The sequence below is a fragment of the Labrus bergylta genome, chromosome 23 (assembly GCF_963930695.1).
Source record: "Labrus bergylta chromosome 23, fLabBer1.1, whole genome shotgun sequence".
NCBI classification, from domain to species: domain Eukaryota; kingdom Metazoa; phylum Chordata; class Actinopteri; order Labriformes; family Labridae; genus Labrus; species Labrus bergylta.
Genome location: NC_089217.1, coordinates 8513492 through 8540909, shown reverse-complemented (window position 1 = coordinate 8540909; position 27418 = coordinate 8513492). Strand labels below are relative to the sequence as shown.

At 40.0% G+C, this 27418-nt stretch overlaps 1 long non-coding RNA gene across 1 annotated transcript in view; it reads left to right on the top strand.

Moving 5' to 3' along the window:
- Positions 1-27180, top strand: part of LOC136177636 (uncharacterized) — a 39720-nt gene extending 12540 nt beyond the window's left edge. The window contains exon 3 of the long non-coding RNA XR_010665135.1: positions 26833-27180. This is a non-coding gene — a long non-coding RNA (uncharacterized lncRNA). The remainder of the gene's footprint in view (positions 1-26832) is intronic.
- Positions 27181-27418: the final 238 nt, after the last annotated feature.

Below are 27418 nucleotides of genomic sequence, written 5' to 3'. Positions count from 1 at the left end.
ATAGCCGACAACACGCCCTTGAATAGAGGTGGAGAGAAGTCAACACCGCTTTGTCTTCATATAAGAGACAGTCACCTGAATCTACCATGACGGATGATAAAATAAAAAAAAAAAAAAAAACACTCACACAGAAATGACTGCATTCCCTTCAAAGCAGAGCAGGATGAATGTGTTGCATTATGGCTGAAGCTTTACAAAGAACCTTCATTGAAAAGGGAGTGCATAATCGAGTGACGGCAGCAGAGTCTAAAAAAGAAGCTTGCGTCGTCGTCTGCCAAGGTAGCATCTTTTCATCGAGGCAGAGAAGCAGCATGCCCTCCAGAGAGCCGGGAACAATGTTCCGTCTTTATTAGGGAGATGGCTTTCATTCACTCTCTGAATGCCAGGGTCAGCATAAAACGTTGTTTGAATGAGTGCAGCCAGGTTGATTTACTGTCCCATATTCGGGCATATGGTACTTTAAAAGAAGGACAAAATGCCTTCTGCTCATCCGTCCATGTTAGTTGCATTTGAACCTCCAGGAAGTTTTTGACCCCTCTCTGGAACGTCATTTTTGCCTTTTCAATTTTCTAATCATGTTAAGATGCGATAACAATACAATATCTGAGAAATGAAACATGCATAAATGTCATTTCAGGATGGGGTGGTCCGGTACAAAGTAATCAGAGATAATCAAACTGATAGAATTAACAAAAAGAAGGATGAAATGTGAAAAGAATTGATCACAAAACAAGTGCCAAGGGTTCCCAAAGCTTGCCTCGCCAAGGACCCCATATAGCATTAGCCTCTGGAGGGGACCCCCCCCCCCCCCCCTGCAAACCTTTAAGGTGTTGTTCAAATTTAGATTGCTTTAAAGACTCTTTGGAAAGAATCTCGAGGCAGAGAACACTTTTGGGCCAATCAAGGACATACTTACTCGCTGCAGGAAAACCTTTATTTATAATAAACCCAACTAAGAATACACTGTGTATTTACAGAAGTAACATGTACACAAAAAAGATAATAATGATACATTTATACTACTACTACAAATATAACACAAGCAGTTAGAATCCTCCCTGTGGCTCTTTGCTCACATGTCATTCCCCACTCTCTCTCTCTCACTTATTTCTGACTCTATACACTGTCCTATTTCTGAACATAGCCATTTAAAAAAGCCCAAAATAAGCGTAAAATACACAAGACAAACTGAGTTGTTTAGATCAGCTTCGAAGATCGGCCCTATGGATCCGCCCAGTGTCACTGATACCCAATCTAGCTATTTGAGTCAGGATTGGACTGAAATCTGATACCAGGATCGGATGGTATACCATTTATATATATCTTATTGGCTAGAGTGGTGTACTATTTTAATTAATTAAAAGATTGGCATAGAAATAGAACACATAGGGTCAGTATGCAGTGATTAAGAACTAAAGTTAAAAAATTAAAATTTATTTAAAAATTATGTTATCAGTTGAATTTAATAGTTTGTCCCTCTTCCCTCAAAAAAGAAAGAAAAGGAAGAAGCAGGAAAGTGTGTAGTCTTGATGGTATTTGAGGCCTTAAGCCAGAAAGGTTGTTCTACTGCCTGATGTGGCATAACGGTGACGTAAAAATGGTCAAATCAATACACTTCTTAATGTTATAAAACAAAACCCCGGCATTCTGCTCACCCATCAGCTCCAAAATCAATTTAATGCTGTCTACCATTCAATTCAATTTTGTTTTCATTGAAAATTCCTTGTTGTCTTTGGAAAACAAAATGCCTCTCAGAGGAAACATCCTGCTTTTGTCTCTGAAGGCATTATCTTGTGTGCAGATACAAACACAGTACGTACACTACAAACACGCACGCTTACACAATTGCATTAATCTGTCGAGATTGCATGCTGTGTAGTCTGCGGGCTCGTCTCCCGCGGGAGATCCGCACTTATTAAAGAACACAAAAGAGAGTTAGTTTGGGGCTCGGAGGGAGATGACGAAAACTGACACACACACAAAAAAGAAGCACTTAGCCCTTCTCTCACTTGTGAATCATCTCCCTCATTACAATATGCAAATGAACAGCATCTTTTAACATCTGGGGCCAGCTAACGACTGGGCTGTTTGTGAAGATTGGTTTGGATTGAGTTCACTGCGTTTCAGTCAGTCGAGTCCAGGAGGACCATTGTGGGGGGAAAAAATATGGATTACGGTTCTGGATGAGCAAGATAGTTTTCTTGTCTGACTTTTGAGAGATCCAGCAGAGAAACCAGCTGTAGTGAATGACTTCATCATATTTCACTCATCCGCAGAGAAAGCCAGGCAGGATTGGATCAGCTTAAACAGATTTGGGTATCAGAATCAGTCTTTGGCGTTCAGCAGTCGACTCATTTCAGAGAAGCATTATTGTATAAAGAGAAGACTGACAGAGAGATGAAGACTGTCTGTCTGCATACCGCATTACTTATTTTTATCCTCATAGTGAAGATTGTATCAGTTACTATCGGACATTCCTTGTTGCATCTGCAGTTTATGGAAATGGTAAATTCTTACTCTTACTGATAATACTGTAATACTGTTACTGTTTCTTCTTTTGTGTGATGTAAGTCAAGACTGCTTTCAGTTTGAGTGAATGACTTATTGATTTCAAGCTCATATTTTGTCTTTATTTCTCTCAAAACTTTACACTCGCTCAACAAAGCCAACTGCTTGCACTCAGTTGTAGGGATGGTACAAAATATCGATATGACAATTTATCATCCTGACTCATGATTAATTTGTGCAAAATATCGATAATGTAGTTTTTCATTCTTCAGTTAATCACATATCGTGACCAGTTTCTCTGATTGTTTTGTGATATAAACGAACTGCACAGCTGTAACATGATATAAATATAGTGGTTCATGTGTGGCTTATGGTATTATGAGATGCCCTGCGATTTCCCCCGTTACTCAGATGTATTGACCAGTCCAAATAGTCTTTGCCTGCAATTTTCTGTGATTTTTGGGGACAAAGAAAAGCCCTCTGACAATGACAACCATTGGCTGAGTAAGCTGTTTTTTTCTCCTCCAGTAGATTTCTGTGTCAAGACGCCAAGTTAAATGTGTGAAATCAGAATGAAACAGTACATTTCCATGAAATGCTAATTTCTTACTACATGTTTGGATTACAATGGTGAAAGGAGAATCTACATATCCTTCATTACATTCATGTGCAGTGCTGAAAAACAGACGTGGATGACTATTTAACAGTGAAAACACTCTTTGAGATCATTGCTGACTCACTTTTGTCTTTGGTTGGTGGAATGTTTGGTACACAGCCCCTCATTGGTCAATAGACTCAGCAGAAGTCACCGGGACGTGGCTAATTGGATGGCAAAAAGTTTGAAAACATTGATCACATGGAGACAGATTTGTGGATTAGAGGGATGAGTGTGAAGAGCGTGGTGATTGGTGATATTTAGGGGGAAATTGTGGGGTTTCTTTTGTGGGCATGGGTGTGTGATAACAAGTCACATAATGACAGAATATTTGTTTGTAAGGAGGCCTATGTCTCTTGTCTCTGTAATAAAAAACGAGTTCATGTTTTTTGAAATGGCTGTGATTTTCCCCCCTAATTTACATAAAGTAAAAAAATACTTTGGATCCAATCATTAATTTGTATTGGATCGCATCAAATCTTTTTTTTTTATATATCGAATCGTAGCTCTAGAGAATCGATTCAGATCGTCTTGGAAATGCGAGTTCACGTCCCTTATTACTTCTCTCCTCTTTAGTTTGTTGCACTGTCTATATAATAAATTGATTAAAGAGGCAAAAAAAACCTGAACATTTACATCAGATTATTTTAGGCTTTATTAGAGCATCCACATAAATCAGGAGACAGAGTTACCCAGTGGCGTTGAGCGGTGGCGATCGTAACCCTGCCAAAGTCACACTCTGATGAATGTCACAGTCTGTGTTCATTTGCTCTATTTTCTACAAAGACCGTCCACCGAGGGAGATGCTCCACATTTTATTCTTAGCATTTCTTCTCTCCAGGCCCCAGTGATGATGTTCTTGATGTGAAAATACCAAAGGTTCAAGGTTCATCTTTCACTTACATCGACCTTGGGCCACCCAACGTGTAACCCCCCCCCCACCCAACTCTCCTTTAATGTCAGAAGAATTCTATATGTACAGAAATTCATGTTCCACAGGTACAGTATAGGCAGAAACTGAGCTTTGTTTGACTGGATTACACCTACACAAGTCCCTGCTTTGTCTTTCTGCAACACACACACACACACACACACACACGCACACACACACGCACACACACTTGATGCAGCCACATGATGCGTGCAGCAGCTCTGTGAAGTGAGTCCATGCTAAGAAAAGCTCCTGCATCCATCGATTTCTGCGATCTATTTCCCTTTCTAGCTCATCCCTACCATTGAGTGCACCGCTATTTCCTTCACAGTGTCATGGTGACATGTAAAGACACATGTGGCGGCGCTGACGTCGTGTGTTCTAGACAGATTACCAGTCCTGAAATAGATCAACCTTTTTGTGTTTCTCTTTCCTCCCACCTCACCCCTTCATTCCTGTTTATCCACTGTATCTCTCTCTCTCTCTGTTTGACGGTCTCCCACACAGTGTTTTTGCTATCAAATAAGATGGATTACACCAACGCTGGGTGAGATTGTGTGGAATTGTGGATTTGTATCAGAGGTCAAATGCGTCTTATGTCTTCTAGGGATTAAATGCAGTATTTCAAGTCTGCGGGGACAACAGTGAAGAGGCTCAAAGGAACAGCACTGAAGATTTGAGCCAAAGTTGCCTGCTATATCACATCCGCTGATACTCTATACTCTTGGCCACCTCTCATAGTCTGTAGTATTTGAACAAGTGTGGGAATTGATTTGGCTCTGTCAGAAAAAGGTTTCATTTGTTTAGTTGAACTTACGTTATTAAAAGTCAGTGAATTTATAATTCTTACATAGATTAGTGATCAACATCTGTTTAGTTAGATTTCATACGTTGTAACCTATAAAGACTTTTAACTCATCCACAAATGTAAGTAAACGATGAATCAGAATCAGCTTTATTGGCCAGGCATGCTCACACGTACAAGGAATTTGACTTGGATAGACTGTGCTCTAATTAAACAAATTACCATTTTGTGCCTTCCCTATTTAAATGATGTCTGCAGTCTGTCTCTTGATGACCCTGATGAAGCCCACAAGCCGAAACGGGTCGCTCTAATTTGTTAATAAAGTTGATCTTGGTATACTACAAGTGTTGCCTTTCACTCTTCATGCACCTTGTTAGTTGGCGAAGTCCTCTGCATCGAAGTGAAGTAAGAAAATGTAACCCATAGTGCACAAAGTTATCATTTAATAATTGAATCGCTTCCAATTATTTCAAACTGCAAAAAATCAAACATTTTTGTTTTCCTTAATTGTGCCAACTAAGAAATTTACATTTAAAGTTGTCAATAAAGCAGGCACACATCATGCAGCTGATTAACATGTTAGGAAAACAAAACGACTTTAATTGCTCCTACAAACCAACAAAGGCTGACCAAATCCCAGGAGTGACTCATCCTCTGGACATCACATTGAGATGTTCGGCGCCTTGGTGAAGTTGCCGGTTCCGGACGCCTCATTATTTAACCCAAGTTATTTATCCACCTATTGTACGTAAAGTAACAGAACTGGAAGAGAATGAAAAGGTCTGAAAGCGTCTCAATGGAGAAGCGTAGCAGCGGAGAAGAAAAAGGGACAGGGTTGATGCTGAAGTGCTTGGCACTCTGACAGCTGGTATTGTCATGTTGCCCACCCTCCTCCACACCTGCCTCCACCGTGCCAAAGAAAAACTAATTACCAGCACGTCAGATCTGGAGCTGCTGCCTCGGCTAATGTAACACCCGGCCTCAGTTTGCAGAACAGTGCAGGAGACATGTCGCATCCTGGCAGAGCACGCGTGTGAAAGGAGACTTTCCCATCGCGCTCAGAGGGGGAAATTCAGCTTCATGGAGTGACACTTAATTGAGTCAAACTTCTGCTCTCATCCCCTTTTGTTCACCACCATCCATGACTGACAACCTGAAAGCAGAGTGAAGAGATTTTCTTACTATGTACTGCTGAAATGGATGTGTGTGAAATAAGCAACAGTTGCTCTCTCTCTCTCTCTCTCTCTCTCTCTCTCTCTCTCTCTCTTTCTCTGTCTCTCTCGCTCTCTCTCTCTCTCTCGCTCTTCTCGTAGATGGAATGCCGAGGTAAAAGGGGTCGCTGACTCACACTGCTGCTTTGAGGTTCATTTTACTATCTCGCCGTGCATGATCATGGAACGCAATTGAATCAAATAAAACACGGGACTCATAATGCTGCTTTGATTCTCTGAATGATTTAATCTACTGCAGAGGTCATGCACACGCACACGCATTCACACACAAATAAAATGAGATATCAAAATATGCACAAAAAAAGACAGAAAAGCCACAGTTTGTCTTCAGTGAAGTCAATCTCTCATGCTCCTTTCCTTTTTTTTTAATTGATGTTGTTTATTGAATTAATTCAATGGAATCAACATTGAGTTTCATTATATTGTTACAGGGTCAGAAACTTTTTCGCCGACGTGTTACTTTGGCTGATGGATTGAAAAATCTACCAGCCACATGTTTCATTTTCTTTTAACCACCCACTTTATTTAAACTAGCAACTTAATGTTAAGACAAACATTATAATCAAATCTTATATTATTCAATAAAAGGCTTCTTTTTTTTTTTTTATGAAGGGAAATTTTTAAATAGTTAAAGGCGATACTGACATGCTCTTTGTCTCGCTCATAACAAGAAAAGTTGTTTGATTTTAGTTATTTTAGTTGATTACTTTGAGGCTTTGTATTGGCACCTTGAAATGTCTGTATAAAATGTCATCGCCGGAATGCTAGGCCCCACTTCACGTCCCTTTGGTCTGACATTTCTCAGATTTCAAGTCTTAACACAATCACCTTTAATATTAAGGCAACTCCATTTGCTGCGCCTCATTGGCTTTATTAACAAACATCAAGGCAGCATCATTTAACAAAGTTAGCCAAAAGCCTTTACCTTTACATGGTTTTCCTTTTAATTTGGTTTGATCCAAAACCCCCCCCTCACATTTGGATAGGATTCGGAACCATATGATTCTTGGATGTTGGGGTGTTGGGATGTTGTGTTTTTTCTCTTTAGTGTAGAGAACAACATCGCCTCATTTAATGATGGAGGAGAAGGGTACATGGACTGTTTTTGGAGCTCCGCCTGCCTGATTTTAGACAAGTCCTTTCATTACACATGTTGAAAATCTATATACAAAGGATGAGTCCATTTCAAGATGAATTTATCATTTGTTTCTTTTGATGCATCTATATGACAAGGAGAAGAATTATTTGTGTTGAAATGGCAAACAAGAGGATAGGAGTGATTGATTCATTGGCGGAGCTGCATCACATCCTTCTTATCTATAACTGTGCTGTTGATCAATAATGTAGGACGTGGAAGGGAATAGTTTTCCATCACAGTTGCTGTACTGTGCGGCTGTATGTGTGAGGAGGTGATCATGACAAATTGTTTTGTTCCCAATCGACTGTCTACCATCCAAGTTCATAAAGGTCCAGTGCCCTGTGATGAAACCTGCTGTCACTGGGAGAGTGTGGGTGGTATCAGTTTTAAACATATCATCTGTCAACACACTTGCTTTACACACAGTCAGATGGACAAATACACGCACACTCACACAATCACACACACACACACACACACACACACACACACACACACACACACACACACACACACATACACGTACCGCTTCTTTGTACTCATTTTGGCATCCAAGGCCAGAGGATAATAGTGTCACTGTGTGTAAGGTTTCCATGCATGCGTATGGGTTTGTGTGCCCTCCAAACCTGCCTTTAGGCTGCATGAGTGTTTGTGTGTGTGTGCGTACGTGTGTGTAATAATGTGTGTGTGTGTGTGTGTGTGTGTGTGTGTGTGTGTTGTGTGCTGTTGGCAGGGAGACAGCCAGACACATGGCAAGTGTGTAAGCAAGTCCTGGAACACCTGAGCCCTAGTGTTTGCTTGTGTATGTGTTTGTTTGTGTGTGTGTGTGTGTGTGTGTGTGTGTGTGTGTGTAAATGTGTGTAAATGTGTGTGTGTCTAGGTGGGTTCCCTTGTTGAAGGGTGAGTTCCTCTTCTGCACAGCACCTGTCACTGGGTGTTGATGGTTGTACTGCTATTCTTACCAGCTTCTCTCTAATTGGTCATTAGTTTCCTGTCAGTTCATTCTGGAGACGATCCTCTGTACGGATCAGTTTGTTTGCTGGCTTTGTCGGTCATCGCGCCATCTTTGTCCATCTGTTTCTTGTTCTGCTCCAATCATGTGCTTTGTTCTCATTTGGTGCAGCATCCATTGCATTAGATATAAGAAGAGTGAAGTCTTGAGGGGGGGAAAAAAGAAAATGTGAACATTGCTCAAATAGGTGAATAAATGGGTTTTCCAAAAACAAAAAAATGCACAGAAAAGATCAAGTTAAAACAAGAGGGCAGCAACAAATCAGGAAACAATAAAAAAAAGAACAGCATTCAGGAGACTTTACAGGAGTTCATTTAATCCCGAGGATTTCTGAAGGGAAACTGTAGAGGGAAGAGCTCATACAAACACTTCACTGTACAAACAAGGTGTACTTTGTTTCCTACAACTGTTAAAAGAGAAGTTTGATCCTGCATGGCTGAGTTCCAATTCATTCATATAATGGAAGTTAAAGGGATACTTCAACCGTTGAAACATGAAACTGTATTGATATTGGGCCATATATGTAGTAGAAATGTGAAATAGCTTCCAGTGATGCAAAAATCGTCATTTGGCGTCACTGGAAGCTCCTTTTCAGATTTAGAAATACAAAGATTTCCCGTCTCAGGGGAAAATGAGGGCGGGATGAACGACCGTTCAAAAATACTACCAGGTTTCTAATGATACAAAGATTAATGCAAATGGGTGAAGTATCCCTTTAATAACTCTGAGCAACAAGCTCTTTAGAACTGCAACTACCGCATTTCATTTTTCAATAATGACAACTTTGTTTTTTTGGGTGGAGCAACAATCTAAACAGACAGATACTTACTAGTTTATCTACAATATTGTACAATGTTTTTTTTTTTTCCTCCTGAACCATTTTTTTAACTGCATTTCTTTTTCTAAACAGCTCATTATAAAAACTCAGATTTATAATTTCTGTCTTGCTTTGCCTTATCTGACATACACGCCAATTCATATTTATCTAAAACCAATCAATATGAGCTGATAACCAGTATCAGCCCGAGCCAGATATTAATCTTGCTCTTTCAACGAGGCCTGAAACAACTCGCGATCTTGAAGCGATGGCTGCCATGATTTCACAAAGTTACAAAATTATATCAGAGATCAAGAATCAGGAATGATAAGCCCAGAGCTACCATCCCCAGTCGACATTTACAACATATAGCAGACACTGTTTTGATGTGTTACTCCAAATATGTAATGCATTGTACCATTACTGAGCCTCAGATACTGTGGATTTACTCTTTGTGTACATCCTTGCTAATTTAGGAGGCTGTTAGAATTTTATGGTGCTGTTAGCATCCTTTTAAGAGAGAGAGATGAAGGTCCTATTCTTCACATAAATAATTCTTTTTTTTTCCCACCTGTACCTTACGTGCTGCACTGAGGCCTTTCTTCAATGTGACCTCATTTAATCGTATTCCTACCAACTATATCAATATGGCATAAGGTCTTGAAATATGAAACAGTATCCGACTCAAAGTATAATGTGTCCAGCTCATGAAACTGTGATTGCACAGCTACAGACTCTGCTGAGCAGTTAAAAATAAATGAAAAATGTCAAGTGAAGTTGCAATATTTAATACCAGTCCTCCTGCAGATGTCTTTCAAACCTCATTAGATGGTCAATCAGTAATTCTAGCTTCTTCTTCCTCACACATGACTGACGTGCTGATTTCATATATTTAACAATAATTAGACTGCAGATTTTGAAAACTGTCTTCTTAGAGTGACGCAGCGGGATAGTTTATTTTTCATTCAAAAAGAAAAACTAAAAACATCTATATTGTCTTTTCCCTGAAATCTCATCCTGTGCTTTGCTGCAGAGGGGCGGCTTGCATGCTGCTGTGCGTAAACCAGCTCTAAATGCTAAGAATAGCCCTTAAAACCCTCCTCTGCTAAACCGGAAGCCTCTATATTTAACTCATCTCAGTCTGGTTACCATGACAAATGAGGGACATGCATCCCATATTGCATTACCGTGGCACTGTTATGGACTCATATCTGGCCTGAAATGAGTTTGAAGATGAGATCAATAGATTTTAGACCCGGGAAGGTCATCAATATCATTACAATCAGAACAATGATGAGCCTATAAAGCGCCGGTTAAGTCATAAGTCATTTGGGATGTTAGCTATAGCTCCAGTGTCCAACAGGATTAATCGCCCTCATGGCTGCTGACGCAATTTCTGTCCTTCTTATAGGCCTCTGTAATTCAGATCATTACAAAACGAAGGCGCCTCAGTAAAGAATATGAAAGTACAATTATAAATTGTTGTTCAAAAAAAGCTTTGATGTCATATTTAGGTCAGTATATTCACAGCTACTGCAAGAAGAGCTGCCTGCAGCGACAAATAACACTGCAATCTCATTTTGTGTGTGTGTGTGTGTGTGTGTGTGTGTGTGTGGGAGATATCATTTCTAATGTTAGGAAAGCTATAAATATTCGGTCAATATTCCGATCCTCCCTCAGGCCAATGAAAGCATCTCCGGCCAAGTGGTTTCGCTTTCTGACAGTTTTACTCCTGACGTCCACACACACATACTAATATTTGAAGATAGCATGTTTGCAATAACAGGGTTGGACAATGTTCAAGACCTCTTTGATATATTATTTATAGAGACCCAGTTTTAATCCACCAATGATCAAGCATTTGGTAACAGTAGTTATGAAACACTTTCTTTAACAGGCAGAAACCTTAAGCAGAACCAGACTCGTTGATAGACACACACCTGCTGTGATTGGCCGATCATTTGTAAGTATACTTTTAAGTACAGAGTCGACTTTTGAACTGCTTATGAAGCAGACTGTTTAATACTGGTGCAGCTTCATGGCTGACAAAATACATAATATAATCATCCGCTAATAGATTTATCATGACTGATGCACATTTATTCTTTTAGTTTGTCAAATCTGTGTGAACTCATAACTCCAGTTTAAAATGAATGGAACACTTTTGGAACAATGTTGCATAAACTTTTGTCCAAATTGTCTCTATAAACCTTTTTTTCTGCTTAAATTTTTGATAAAATAATACAAAAACAAAACTTACAAAGAAATACCCTTTGTAGCGATTACAGTCCTCCAACAGAAAGGACACATTCTGTTCAAGGATGCGTGCGTGAACATTTTGTGCAAATCACTGGGAATCCACAACAATAAGACCTCCAATGAATCTAATTTGAATGGAGGGAAAAAGACTGGTTGATTGGTGTGTTGAACTAAAATTCTTTCTTTAAACTTTGCTTATGTCACATCCTATAGTCAGTAAAATGCTGCATGCTGGGTTACCCAAACAGACGTAATGTTTTCTCACAATAACATCTTGTTCTGATGTAAGATGCATACCATTGTGTATTGATATCTTCATACAGACTGGTGCATATTTGAAGCATTTTTACCAGCCTCTTGTTAATGTGATGATGTTCTCAGATAGCACAGAATGACATTTATCTGGATAAAAAAATCTCGAACGTCCTTGAGTTTTGCACAGGACTCTAAAGTTATCATGATCAGATAGGAAGTGCGCCGTCTCGCTTTGATTGGTCTCAAACCTGGGGAGATAAAGAGCAACGATTCCGATCATCATGGGCTGTCAGATAGGCGCCGCAGTGGAGAAGCAATTCAAAACGACTCCCGGTGTGCAGGAGGGGTGACAAAAACATCACTGCAGGGTAGGTGACTGTGGGCGGCTGGGGTGTGAGAGTGTGAAGATGAATAACACAAAGCATGAACTGGGATTACAGAAATCTGAATGAGTCACTTTAATGTGTAAATTTGGATGTGTGTGCAGGATGAATACTATCCAGATGACAAAATGAGACGAGGAGTTCCTAATCATGCTTGATCTGTTGTGTGTCATTGTACAAAGTTTGCAATCACATTGGATAACAATGCTATTCAGGGAGTCTATAACTGGAGTGCATTGTTCATTTCACGTCATATTCCATGTATTTTGGAGACAAAGTAATTGAGAGAAATCAGATTATGTTAGATCAACACAAAGGATTATATTGCTGGGTCAAATCTCGAGCGGGTGCTCAGTAATCCGTAACAGATTACATTTTAAAAGGAGCCTGTACCACGCACGGGTGGATGCGAGGTGGAGATTTGAAAAAAAAAAACAAAAAAAAAAAACCTTTGGAAATGAGAGTCATGTCAGTGGGGCTGCAGGAGACAATGATTAGAATCCGTTCTGACTGTGCTCTGCTCTCACATGCACCTCCTGCTCGGCGTCTGCGTGGTCTGGACCAATGTGAGTGCACAGGTAGAGAGAGAGAGCAGAACAGAGCAAGGGATGAAGAAGAATACATGTTACAAAAGGTATTACACATAGAGGGATATAAGGTATGAATACAGCACAGATACAGTTTTAAAGGGATAATAAAAAATATATATTCTATCAAAGATTGAATTTGTTGTCTTGAAAATAATTCAGTGATCTCTAATAGTGTCTCAAATGGATTGTGCTGGAAAGGAGCCTCAGGTCAGACCTGAAACCCGGGCAGCCTCCGTACATGGGGCGCGCGCACTAACCACTAGTCTTCCAGTGGCCCAAACATGTCCTCCTTAGCTGAGTCACGTCATTCCCAAGGTAATATTTGACAAAAGCTTGTGTTAATCGATCAACAGTCGAGTGAAAAGTAGATTCACTTATTATCTGGTAGACTGTTATACAATTTGACTTTTATTTTTCCAACCACAAAAGCCCCCTACTGGGAAGAATGCCGGTTTCAGTCGCTGTCACACTGTCTTCTTCTTTATGACTGCTCATTAATGAAAGCAAATAAAGAGGAAGGATCCCCTCAGGCAAGAATAAGGGCATCACTAACCGTGTAAGAAAAGTATTCTACATTTTTATTTTGCAAACAGCATCCTCTCATTCCGCCATTTATTTCAGTGAACACACATGATTCAAAACAAGGTTGCTACCTCTGAAATATTGCAGGGGAAGGCAGAGTGGGCTGTATGTCTGAAAGCATTTGTAACTTTGTTCATGCCTTTATGGGTGTGCTTGTGTGTGTGTGTGCGTGTGTGTGTGTGTGTGTGTGTGTGTGTGTTTTCCTGGTCTCCTCTTCTGATGCTAATGCAAGTTTGCAAAGATTGTGGGCGGTTTGTGACTTAATGTGGTGCTCACAATGGATTAAAATCACACCACACTGCCCCTTCAAGGATAGCGCTTGCTCTGCGTCTCTCACTTTCTCTCTTTCTTACACAGACACGCACAGACGCACACAACATGTACTTTAATAAGTCAGCAGTGTACATTTCCAACAAGCTAACATGTGAAATGTAATGACAGAAAAACACAAAAGGTAAATAGGAAGTGAAACTTTAGAAAGAAGAGACATTACAAAACCCTTCAGGGAACCAGTTGTCTTATCGTTACAGCGATCAGATAACTGTCCCATTTAATAAAGAGTAAGATGTTAAAGTCTGTCAGTTAAAGGGTATTAAGGAGTTTTTGGCAGATAAGAGTCTCTAATGTGTCTGTAGTTTTAAGAAAGAACAAAAAGGCGACTTGCTTTTCTAACTAACTCCTAATTGAAAATGGTTTCAACAGTGTAGCTCTGTCGGCATCCTTTTTTTTTTGGGTCAATTAGTTGAAATGATCTTTGCATGTTTCTTCAGTTCTAAAGAATTGGATACACAGATTTAGTCAAAGGTGTAATTGAGCCTGCTTAGATCTTGTGTACAGCTCAGTCTTGGTATTTTTTAACAATCTGAAATTAACAAAGGGATACAGGTATTGTAAAAAAATATAGTGAGAAAAAAAGTGTTTATTTTTAGTTTATTTTTCACAGATGATCAATTTAAGTATGTTTTACAAGGGAAGATTATTACTATAACACCTTTCAGACAGCATGCAATACAGAGTGCTCTACATGGGCATACAAAGCATTTCATACATAAGATAATCATAAGATAATAATATGCATGTGCATATACACAACTTATGCACAATGCTTACATCATTTACACAAACTAGATCAAGTGGTTTTCAGAACTGCATTAAAAGTATGAATAAGGTGATATTTATACCAAGCTATGAGACATGAATCATTTGGAGAAAACAGACAAATCTATGTACATTTTTAGAGAACTGTGCACTTGTTGTACTTGCCGACTCGTGTCAGGGCTCTCGTTGGCGTTGCTTGCTCAGGAATTCTTTGCGGCAGAAGATTCTTTTTTTTTTTTTAATTCTCTAGCTTTGTCTCTCCTTCTAAGGCCTTTATTACACAACCTGATTAATGCAACCTTCATTTCTTATTTGTTTGGTAAATGCTAATGCTTATATATTCACCCACTCACTTAATTGAATGTATCATTAGTTGCATAGTTCGCCCTTAAGTGCTGTGCTTGAAAGGGAAAAACATTGGCTTGAATAAACGTGTTGTGAATTTAGCGTTGGTGTTGAGTTTGCACCAGCCGATGGAGAAATGTAAACTTTTGTTTCCTTCATTTTGAGCAGTTGCAGCTAAAACATTTTGTGGCGAACATCTTCAGTGTGTACTTGTGTGTTTATTTACATGTCAGTTTAATCTGTTTTTTTAGTCTTTTCTCTCTTACTCTGTGGCAACCTTTTGACCTTATTCCAACATCTTATGTTCACTGATGACGTTCGCTTGTGTGCCCTATGATTTAGGTTATGCTCATTCCCATCTCCTAAAATATTACAATTTTGGTAAATGGCCCATAAACTTCAAACTATGGCCACCGAGGTTCCTCACCTAAACCACCGCAGGGTTTTCAATCATGCTAGCAATAATGCATCATCCAGTTAGATTGTCGAGATAAAATGGTCAAGTTAGGGTTAAGAAATACACAAAAGCACAAGTTGCAGTTTGGTTAGGTTTTGCCCTCTTAAGTTTATAGTATCACTTCAATGGCACATGTATACAATAAGCTAGAGGACAGTGTCAAGAATTTATGCCAGAGGTGTACCTATGGTGTCATATTTTGAAGCTTAGAGCTGCTGACAAAACTGCCATATTTGACATGATGTGTGTTAGAACCATAGACTGTTAGAACAGGCAGAGAAGGGTGGGGAGGTGGGGGTAGGAGCACTGCAGGCCCATTTGAGTTCACACTTCACAGACCATCACATGGATAAATCAATTTCAAGGCTTGTGGGAGAAAGAAATGTATGTCTTTTGTGTGTGTGTGTGTGTGTGTGGGTGTGTGTGTGTGTGTGTGTGTGTGTGGGGGGGCATATTCACATGCCCCAGTTGCTGTGTGTAATAATGTGCATGTTCCTGTGCATATACTCCCCACTGCACACATAATTGATAAATGTGGGCAAATGCGATCTTGTACATGTGCAGATTCATTTACATATTGCATACTAACATAGCTGCATGCACATCAGAGGTTTAGCATCCACCATGATTCCTTATGTGCTGGTATAGGTGAAACACAATTAATGGGACATATGTGCTGCCACACCAGCTCCCCTGCACATTTGTTGCACATTGATTGTGCAGCTGTAATTTAATTGTATACAGCTTGTAAGTGTAGGCCAAAAATGATCCAGATTTGCCTCTCTGATGTCATGCCCTTCAGGCAGCAGTGCAGGTGACATGAGGCTGGCGGTCATCAGGCCACTTGTTGCAGAACCAACTTGCAAGAATCACTGAAAATGCAAACAGAAAGTTAGACATTATTTCAAAACACTGCAGCTCTGTTCAGTGTTTGTGAGCTACAGTTAAGTTCAGAGTGCTTCTGTCTGTCTGATGTGGGTGTAAGATGATGCCGTGTTAACGCCATAATCCGAGTCTGTCATCCCGTCTCTTTCTCCTCCTCTGTAACATACAAAGTAATTACATCTCTTTCCACTACACACAGACACCACACCCTCGTCTCCAGGCTCCAAATGTCAGCCTCATCAGCTCAATTATCCACTGACTTTAACAACATCCTTATATAAGCCATTTAAATGTGTGCTGTCTGAGAGCTCAGGTAGTCAAACTTCCTCCTCCAAATGGTTGTTTCTACCTTTATTCACCTGCAAGGGAAAAAACATTGCATTACCGAAAATAATGAACTCCCTGTTTTTGTGCCTTATAACGTCCTTTTAAAGATTATTTTAAGGACTTGATGAAGCCCATTTTCTCTGCGTCCTTGTGCATATGCATTGTAAATCCAAAGGTCAATGAATAACTGAATAAATCCTGTGAATACATAGTCTCCTTATTCATGAACTTCCCTAATTCAAATGCTTCAGGGTCCTGTCACTCGACCATTTTCATTCAGATTTCCCTCCTCGCTCTCTTTATTCCCATTCCTTCACTGAGCACAGCATTTTATTTATGGTCTGTGAAGTGTGAACTCAAATGGGCCTGTAGTGCTCCTACCCCCACCTCCCCACCCTTCTCTGCCTATGGATCAGCATTTAAGGAGAATACATTTACTTTGATGCCAGAGAAGACTTAAGATCTATTTTTGTATAACAGCACATGTGACTCACGTGCCAAGTAAAAAAAAAAAAAAAACGCTGTTGATGTGCATTCTTTTGTCTCGCAGAGGCAGAAAAAGCTGCACATGCATATATAATACGGGGTGAAAAAGCAATTTCTTTCTCTTTCTCTTTTTTGACTGTGCAATTCATTTGCCTTCTGGGGGATAAAATAGATGTGAATCACTCACCGTGGCTGCTCTCCAACATCCATTCACTCTGAACTCTCTATTTTTCTGTTCTGATTAACACCGTAGCTCAGTCTCCTCCTTTTGCTCCCTGTTTTCATCTCCTATTTCAGACTGATTTCTATCAGTATTCTAACAAGAACAACAAAAAAAACTTTGCATTTCGCATTGGGAGACATCTAGATTCCTTGTGTCATAGCCGGACTAGGGATTATATAAATTTAAAGTTGTTAATGATAAATGGTGGGCATTTCAGAGAAAACATCAGAGAATCATATTTCTAGAAGTAATTTTTATTATTGAGCAAATCATACCAATCTTACATTTTGCATATCAGTTGGCTTTGGTTTTAGCTTTACCGTTTAACCATATGAAGGGTTCTAGTCGTTGGACATCATGAAGTTGAGAGCGCTTCAAGCTGAGCTCATGTAAGCAGCAGCTCAGCTAGCAGCCCCCTGAAGCCCTGCCAAAGAGCATCAAAGGAAAGCTGACTTTTTGGTTTTAAATAGGGATCTACTTCCCTAGGCAACACATTTCCTAGTCATTAAAAATATATTTAACTTCAGGTTAACTGGATAAACTCGAAAGGAATTAAAAACTGGTTTGGTTTTGACATCACTCAGGATACCTCTCAAACTGGCTTCATCATCAAACTGTATTTGCCAATTACTATTGCTGTTGATCCAATCCAGTCATTTTTCTTGCCATGTAACCCAGTACTACCCGGTGTTATTTCACTCAATTCCCATGCTTCCACATACACAACCTCTGTCCCTCACCCTCCTCTCCTCTACTAGGAGGCACCCTGAGTAGCTTATGTGATGTAATTGTGTTTGAGAGTCCAGTCACCAGGGCTGAGCAGGAGATTATAGATAGAAACAGAGAGCAGCTCCGACAGAGGAGTGAGGCACGGAGGAAGGGATCTCACCATTGCCTGTAATGTCTTTAGGTATTCATATCATCCTCTTTCTGTCACATTAAAAAAAAATACACATCTTTCTTATTTCACCTCTCAAAACAGCTCCTGCTCTGTCGAAAAACAAACTGCTGGACAGTCAAAATGCATTTATATGAAACATTAACAAAAACCAAAGGCACAGTTGAATGCATGAAAAACACCAGAAGTAAAAGAAAACTGTCTTACATGTGTTTTTTTTGTGATTAATTTTGCAGCCCTACTAACTGAAACCTCTGGTGCACAAATATTCTCCATTGAACTATTTGCAGAATAAACCTTGTTGAATTCTGATGCTAGTGATTCCCTTATCCAATTTTTACACCATATGAAGTAAGGGTTTCCTAAAAGTTATTCAGCCGGTGCAATTAAGACCAAGCTTTGTCATACAACAAACATTCCTCTTTGTAACTACATGCAAATGTTGTGTTATTGAGCTCGTCATTTTTGGAAAAATAAATGGTTTTCTGAGCTATACAGACAACTCAAACCCTGCCAAAGGTGTGCAGATATCATATCAAAATGAGAAAAGACATTTGGTTTACAACCTACAAGAATGTGCGTGCATCTTTCTGCATAACAAATGCATAGAACTATGAAATATACATTCAATGAACCGAGCAGAAAGCGTCCCTTGTAAAACAACAATCTGAAATGAAACTGCTGCTATAAACTTTGTGACTCAAAGCGATGTTATAATATTATGATAAACACAGCATTAAGGGTCGATTTAAAGTTGCCTCTACACTACATGAAACCTTCAGCATGAAGACGATATTAAAGACAGGGCACATAAATTGCTTCCAGTCACATCTCCCTCTCTGCTCCCTAAACTGTTGCCTATTGTCCGCTAGCTTCTGTAGCCTCTCACTTAGCCCGCGGGGCGTCACCAGCCGTGACACCCCTCATCCTCCGTAGCGTCTTGCTAATGAAAGCAGTTAGTTTAAGGCGCTTAAAGCTAATCGCTGCATTTTAATGGTTGCGCTTCTCTCTCCAAGCCTGCTCTCCCTCTCTCACTCTCGCTCAGTTTATTGCCCACTGCAGCTAAATCCACACAACCCTCTGCGCTATTGTAGATAACCCAGCCTTGGCTTGAAGTCTCTGGGATCTGTCACTGCAGTATTATAGAAAACATAGTGTGCAGGCATGACACCGGCCTTGACACCTACTGTAGGCTTGTAAAGGGGGGGGGGGGGGTTGAGTTACACTTGGGGTAAACATTAAACCGGTTGTTAGCTGAATCTGCCTACAGGGAGCTAATGGCTCAGGTTCATTACTGCAGTCAGCTTTGTGGTATTTTGAAGCCTGATTACACTCGCGTGTATCAACACTGTCTGCGCGCATCATCACTGTTTGCTCTGCAGAGATCATGTGAAATTAATTTTCATTAGAACATGAAAGACGCATCATGAGTCACGTATTTCTGTATTTCACCTGAAGGAAACTTGTTTTTGTCTTTGCTGGTTCTATTGGCTAATTCCTGTGACAAAGTGTAAACTTCATTGGTCTTCTTTTAATTTGCTGATTTCATATTCAAGCGTTCCTACTTATGCAGTTTTCTTCTTTTATATTCTATTGTCTTACCGTCTGGACTTCTTTTCTGTTCTTGTCATTTTTTTTTTTTTTTTTTTCAGGCCTCCCTCCTTAGATGGATATGATTGGTTCTCCAGAATCAGTTGTCAGAACTGTGTCTATTGCAGCACCCATTGTACAAAACAGCAGTCCGTTATACAGAAATAACAGACCATAGATGATGTATTTCTCAGAAATCTACTGTCTGTTCTGCATAGATGAGGTGCTGCCTGCTAGAAGCCTATTTGCCCTTTGTCAGACCGCAGATAGCATCTGAGATAACCTTAAAGGACGGGGGACGGGGTGTTGATTAGGAGTGAGTGGGACGGATGAAAAGAGGACTGTGCAGGAGTAGAGAAGGAAGGAATGATGGAAGTAAGAGAAGTACAGTATGTTATGGAATTTTCTACTAAAAGTAAGAAAGGTTGTCCGTTCAAGGTCAATGAGGTCTACTGGGAGACAAACAATGTCCTTTACAGGTTGTCTATCACGTTGAAATGTTTCCCTCACACTCCTCCATCTTTATTTTTTCTTACTCTTGCCCTTTGAGTCTGGCTGTCAATCTTTCTGTCTGTCTGTCTGTCTGCCTGCGTCTCCGTCTCTCAGTCTCCGCCTCATCTGTCTCTGTGCCGTGCTGATAAGAAGGTGCCCGCCCTGTCTCGGAGGAGAAACCATGGAAACGCACCAGCCACGTGTTGACATCACAGCATGTTAAATATAACCGCCTCTCGTGCCACACAACTAGTTGTTCTGCCGTTGATCCTCGAGGGGCTATAAATACACGGTTTCCTTCCCATAATTGCAGCTTCAACTGGCTTGTTTGGATGGAGGGAGGAATAGGAAATGCCAGAGAGAAGGAAACAGTGTGCTGACTTCTCTGTGTCTGTGCTGCAGCATTATGTGTGTGTGTGTGTGTGTGTGTGTGTGTGTGTGTGTGTGTGTGTGTGTTTATGCCCTCATTTCTTTTTATAGCCCAATTAAGGAGATCAGTGGAGATGACAAAACTCCTCCTCTCATGCAGGACAAACACATTACCAAGTAACATGATGCAAAAACAGTATTCCTGCTTTTTTTTTTTTTTTTTGAACCATTTGTTGAGATATCTCATTTTACAAAGGTCTTCAAGGTTATTTTCAACTTGGGAAAATCTTAAACTGGTTAAAAAGTACTTGTAAAAAAGGATAAAAGTTCATTAAAGAATGAAATAAAATACGTAATGTGTACGTTTTCACAGGTCGTGCATAAACGTAAACCAATACCTTTAACAATCCTATTTCCTGGTCAGCATTCACAGTCTTCACGATAAAGGAAAAGGGGATGTCACGTCCATAAACTGTATATAAGGATGGACGGATATCCCCTGGAAGTGGAGCCAAAAGATTAACAGCCCCCCCCCCCCCCCCCCCCAACCCCCCGTCCATTGGCTGACTGCAGTATAGGTCATAAACCCTGGCTCCTCCATGTTAACAGCTGGAATATGTGTCAAACTTCAAAATGAAAATACACTTCTAGTAAATGTTTCTCAAACTTTTCATCTTTCATGATAGATACTTACAGTTTATGCTTTTTTCTGAGCTCTTTCTTGTAAGTTACCAATTGGATGCAACAACAAAAAAAAAGGGTGGATGTAACAACGTCATTGGCGACTCTGATGACACCTACTGCTGCATACTTCACCGGATTAGCGGTACAGAGGAGGAACAGCAAGCGGATATGTAACAAACAAGAACACAAGAGCCGTGAGACTTGACACAGAGACTGTCTGCTTGACACAAGAATCTGTCCCGCTGTAGTCTGCAATCTGACCTGATGGATCTTTGCCATTAAATTAAAGTAAATTCAACGTGTTCTTTGGTTAGGGGGAGGGTCGTGACATTAATTCCGCAGCACCACCAGCCTCCTCCCTTCTGAGCATGTCATGGCTCGCAATGACATCACCAGCACTATGTGTCAGCGCCGGTGGGAGTATTTTGGCTTCAGTTTTCAGAATGAAAGGAGATGGAGACGCACTGTCCATACAGTCGATGCTCCATAACAGAAACTGAAGAGACATGAAGTGAGATTTCAGATTGAGAGCTATAGATCCAAAATGGATTTGTAACCTGTAATTGAATGCTTTAGGATTATCGTTTTTCGTCATTACATTGTGCCAAGCAGTTCACTTTCAGGGAAATAAGTGTAAATCTCAGACAGGTTCAAAGCACATATCCTACGAGCATGTTTTAAAGCATGCAGCAGTGAGAGTGAAGTGTTTGTCTTGAGTGAGCCTGTCTTTATGCAACTGTCAATGCTGTTGACGGGAGACACTGAGAGCAGGGAGCATTGCATGTTGTGACTCAGTCTCTTAGCAGCCACCTCATCTTCACAACCCTGCGGGTCCCCAGCGGCCGGTGCAGCATGGACCAATCAGAGCAAAGCAATGCTACAATGACCGAAAGGCTGGTGCTGAGCTGTCGCCAGCCGAGAAATAGGTTTTGCTCCAGGAATTGGTAGGTGTGTTATTGAGTGTGTGTGTGTGTGTGTGTGTGTGTGTGTGTGCACTGTATGAGAATTTAATAGTGTCTGAGTGTGCTGTCTCAATAGGAGGTGAAGTGTGAGTGTGTGCGTGTGTGTGTGCATGTGTTGTCAACCCCATTGTCTCCTAATGCTGTTTAATCTCTTAAACCCAGATGATTTGTCATTTCCCCACGCTCTACCACACACACATGTACACATACATACACATAAACACAAATCCACACACCAACACTTTAAAGGTGATAAGAGTACTTCTTTAACACATGTTAATACATGTGGTTCATACCATAATAAAGCTATATTTCATGGAAGTGTTAGTGATACATTAGGCTTGTTTATCTGGGGATGTGTCACCACAGCTGAAGTATAATTATATGCACTTTAATATATTGCCACAGGGCTGTACGTTAACATGTTTTTGCCCATAGCGCTGGTGCTACAGAGGTTGATAGTCTTGTAGCACAACACAACAACTTGTAGCATGATATATAATTGTATTAATTTAACAAACAAAAAATCCCAAAACATACAAAATGATCACTTACAATTTTGTCACCAAATAGTTAGATCCTCAGTCGTGGCTTCAATATAACACTACATTAACTTGATTTGTATGTCACAAAGAAGAAGTAGATTGGCTCATTGTCATTAATCATTCTATCATTAAAGAATAACTTTTAGAGACAATCTACTATATAATCATCTTCAGTAACAGAGACAGAAAAGGTAGAAACATAAATTGTTTTTGCTTTAAAGAATCTCGATTTGCAGCGTGTTACTTTATGTATGTATGGTTTCTTGTTGGTACATGTTGCAGATTCTCTCTCGAGGAAATGTCTTATTTTGCTCAGCAGCATCGTCCCAAAAATACTTCAGAAGTAGCTTTAGTCTTTTTCTGCTGACTGCACCCCCATATGTATTGAATTATTGAAAATAGGCCCCCTTATATCAGGGATAATTTGGATATCAAAGCAGAATGTGTTCTACTTTGAACATTTTAACTCCACAGAGAAGGCTAGTTACCTTATTCAGGTAACTCGGGTACGGAAATAGAAGTAAGCAAAGGTTGTTCCCAGTGTTGTGGCCGAGTGACCAAACCTCCAGTCTGAGTCAAGTCTCGAGTCCCAGCCAGGTCCAAATTACCAAATGTAAGACAAATGTGACTGTTAATAATCAGAATTTTAAATGTAATGATGTCGTTTGCCCAATCTATAGTTATTATATGATTGCAATCCGTGCATCACCATGACACACAAGCTGTGGCAGAACGAGACTGAGCGTATGTGCAGGTGAACACATGCCAGCAGTTTTAAAAAAAAATGCTGGAATATGTTCACCTGCACGTACAAACAAAAACATAGACAACATCTTTCTCAGTAAATCCGAGTCCTCCTCTCCGCCTCTAAGTTAGTTCGTCAGGGTCGCGGTGAGTAGCACAGAGGATCGCTCCCATTATTCCTCTCCAGCCTCGAACTCCTGGAGGATTCCAGCCTCCGTACATGGGGTGTGCGCACTAACCACAAGGCCACCTGGCACCTTGACTTCATCGTTTGTCAGCGTTTTGATTGAGAGCCCCCTTATGTCAGCATTTACATACTGTGTGTTTGAAAATGTGTTTGTTTTGGGGGCTTTTTAGAGAGACAGGACAGAAGATGAAGTCAGAAAGAGCGATGGGAATGACAAGCGGCAAAGAAGCCTCAGGTCGGATTTGAACCCGGGCCGCCTACTTTGAGGACCGTAGCCCCACGTTAATTGTGAGCCCTCCTCTGTATTGAATAAAACCATAAATAGAGCTTTTGAGCCTTGCTTCATACCTGCTGACCATGTGTATTATTTATTCAATGCTGTAGCATGAAGGTCTGAACATTTTCCATATAGCAGCACTTATTTCCGAGGGATAAGCGACCTCAGAGTGATAATGTAGGTCAGAGAAGAGGGAAAGGAGTGTGAGGGTCAGAGGTCAGGAGCAGGTTTATCTCCTGTGTAAGTTCCTTGAATTCCTGCAAGCTGAATATACACCCCAGTGTTTTGCAATATACTAACCAGGCAAAGAGACTTTCGGGAGAGGTTTGGTGGAGCTTTATTTAGAAACCATGACCTGACGGCAGAGGATTGGGCATGGGGAGAGTGAGGAATTCAGCTACGAGATATTCAGCCCGTTGTTGTAGGTATGCTCACACTCCTTTTACTTAACTCTAGAGATGTTCTGAGACCATTTTTCCTACCTGGTGTATTTGCAGAGATCAGGACTGAAGTATTGGCTGATGCTGAGTTTCCTTGATTCTAGTGTGATTAAAACAAACCTTTGATTTATTTATTATTTTGTTTTATTTATATTTATTGTCATAGGTTTCAATGGGGTCATGGAAACGAGCATTTTATTGCCTTAACTGAACATTATTCATTTAAATTAATCACAAATAAATTGAATTGATTGATTGAATTGGCAGTATTGGGAGATAAACAATGATTAATGCGATTTAGCTTGTTTCGACTAGCATTGTACTCGTGCTAGCTCCACACTGTTGTTTGTTGTTTCCTATCAACACAAGAAACTTTACCAGAAAGTAGCTGCATTTTCGGGGGATTTAATTGGTTGGGATATTACACGGGTCAATAAGATACTATTCTCTCTATCGACTGATATCTGCAATTATTAATGCAGTTACTGACATCACTGACATTGCTAATACCAGTATCGATACCAGAACAACTGTACCTAACACAAGCCATTAAGTTGGGCATTCACAACTCATTAAAGGTTCTATATGTAACTTTTTACATGTATAAATCGTTTTTTATCGCCCATTAATAAGCGAACGGTTAACTGATGTGAAAAAGTAGATGTTCAATGTCTATCTATGTTGCCTGTGTAAAATTTTTCCCCAGGTCGTATTTTCCGCAAAAGCCCCAGGAAGTGACATTTATTGCACGTTCTCAACGTCCTCCTCACTCCGCTCCGCTTACAGAGATCAACAGTGCAAACTCATCACACACTCCAGCTACAGCCAAAGGCCGCCTTCCACACACTTCTATCCGCCCTAAGAGCTCTCAAAGGCGGACAAACTCATCACACACTCCTGCTCTCAGCCAGTGCCTGCAGAGTCTGTCGTTTGTAGGATGGAGAATGAATACAGACACACAGACTCCTTCACAGACTTTCACATGTGTATGACCACATACCTCCTCTGTAAACATCATGCCGGTAAATATCCAGTGTTTCGCGGCTGATGATGATGCTCGTTTGTGTACGTACGAGCACGCATGACGAGCACGCGAGGAACAGGTTACTGGTGCAGTTCGCCTAGCGGCCATGCGGTGTCACTACAAACCAAGGGGCAACCTCCGGTCTCGAAAAATGAAGCCTATGCGGAAGTACAAAAAACTGCAGTTCCTCGAGGTTCCACTTGAGGCTGGCTGCAGAAGCGCTGGAAGTGCCATAAGCCCACAGCCAAAAAAAGCCAGTTTTTACCACAGGAATCAACATGTTTACAGCCTGGTTCAAAAAACGAGATATATCTGAGAAGTTGACGGCCCCTTCTCCTCACACTGTGGGGGGGGGTGAATTTTTTTATAACTCATCGGATTTTATTCTATTAAGGAAAACGACTATGCCCATATTAGGGTTGTGGAAGATTTGATTGACAGCTCTGCGCGGTCAGCAGGTCAGGAGGCTAACAGCTTGATCCGTCTGATTTCTCCTCTTTTTTACATCGTTTGGAGAGTTTGTTTAACACATATCTGACAACATACATGGCTTGCTGTGCGGTTAACAGACCATCCAACAAGTTGATGCTTCAGTTTTTTTCGGTACGTGATATAGTAGTGTTATATTTACTGTATACTCGTGTCGATATTTATATTTACGGACCTTTAGCTTGTTTAGCGTTAGCTTGTAAACCAGTCGGCTAACTGTGTAGCTCATTATTTACGGTCAATGGTTTAGAAATGTTTGTTGTTAAGATGTTGAAAATGAGTTTGTGTGATGTTAGAAGCTAAAGGTTCACCTCGGTGGTTAACCACAGACTGTAAATATGGTTATCTGACGTTATGATGAATGTTATACTCCATGTAAATGTGGACATTAAAAAAACAAACTTTGTGTAGTAATTATCCGTCAGTAACATAAACTGAACTGAACCTAATGTGCTGTGTAGGTTATAGAGGATGACATTAAAGTTACATGGTTGATGTAGTGTCTTAAGATTTGTGCAAACTGTTAACAAATTAAAAAAAAAATGCACTTTGTAAGAGCATCTGTAACCATTAAGAACTATATTAATAACCATATTCATTTTCACTGAATTCATACACAGAATATAGCTGTAGAAATATAAAATATAAATAACATATGGAATGAAAATAAGATATAAAGCACATAGATATAAAGTATAAGAAATAGTTTGAAGACTACAGCCATGTACTGAGCTCATGTTAATAATAAATGAGTTACTGTATGTTCTGTACTAAAGCACAGAGAGTTGGGACCTGTTAATGATTTAAATAATTCAGGTTATGTTTGTTTCATGTAAAGATGAAGTACTATCCACAATAAACTGCTTTATTTTTCCTCACACAAAATCTGAGGCAATTTGATGTGGAATATCATTGTGTGAGTGAGTGAGAGAGCTGAAAACAGCATGATTACAATAATGTTTACCTTCTTAACTTTGAATAGATGTTGATTACCTGAATACTGTACCTTTGTTGTCTGGGTAGTACACTGTTGAATTTATAAATGTACTCTTACACACAGATGAATACAGAAAAATAGATGAGAACAAACAAAATGATTTAATGAATAACTGATATTGTCTCTCTTTCTTTTCCATCCTGAAGACCATGTTCTCCTGGATCCATGTCACATGCTCGAGCTTCTTCAGAATGACTTTTCAACAGTTGAAGTTCTGCTGAGAGAAGATGGCCAGCAGATAGGAGAGCAGTACATGAAGGAGCTCCACAAGCTTCAGGAGGAGGAGGAGGGTTTGCACCTTGGAAGACTGTATTCATGCTTCAGCTGTTCAAATAAAAATAGATCTCCTCCAAACAACTTGCAATCAAACCATTTTCTTCCCATTTTAAAACCCTTTGTCCAGTTTAGATGGGAGAAGTTGATATTATGTGATATTGATCTGGGAAGACTACATTTCTAAATAATTTTTAACTGTGTTTTTATTCACAAGTTATTGATCTTATTTACTCTCCATGTATCTTGATTTAAGAATGGGGCTGTGTTTAAGGGCATCATTTTGCAATGACTCTGTTCCATCCCACTTTAAGAAATGAACTACATTAGTATTTATCAAAAGAATAAAAAGTTGTGTAAAAGTAGACTTCCTTCCCTAAGCTATTAAGTTGAGCATTAATGCACATTTTAGTCTTGTCATTTCAAATCTGAAATGTATACTCATAAGTAGACATAAAG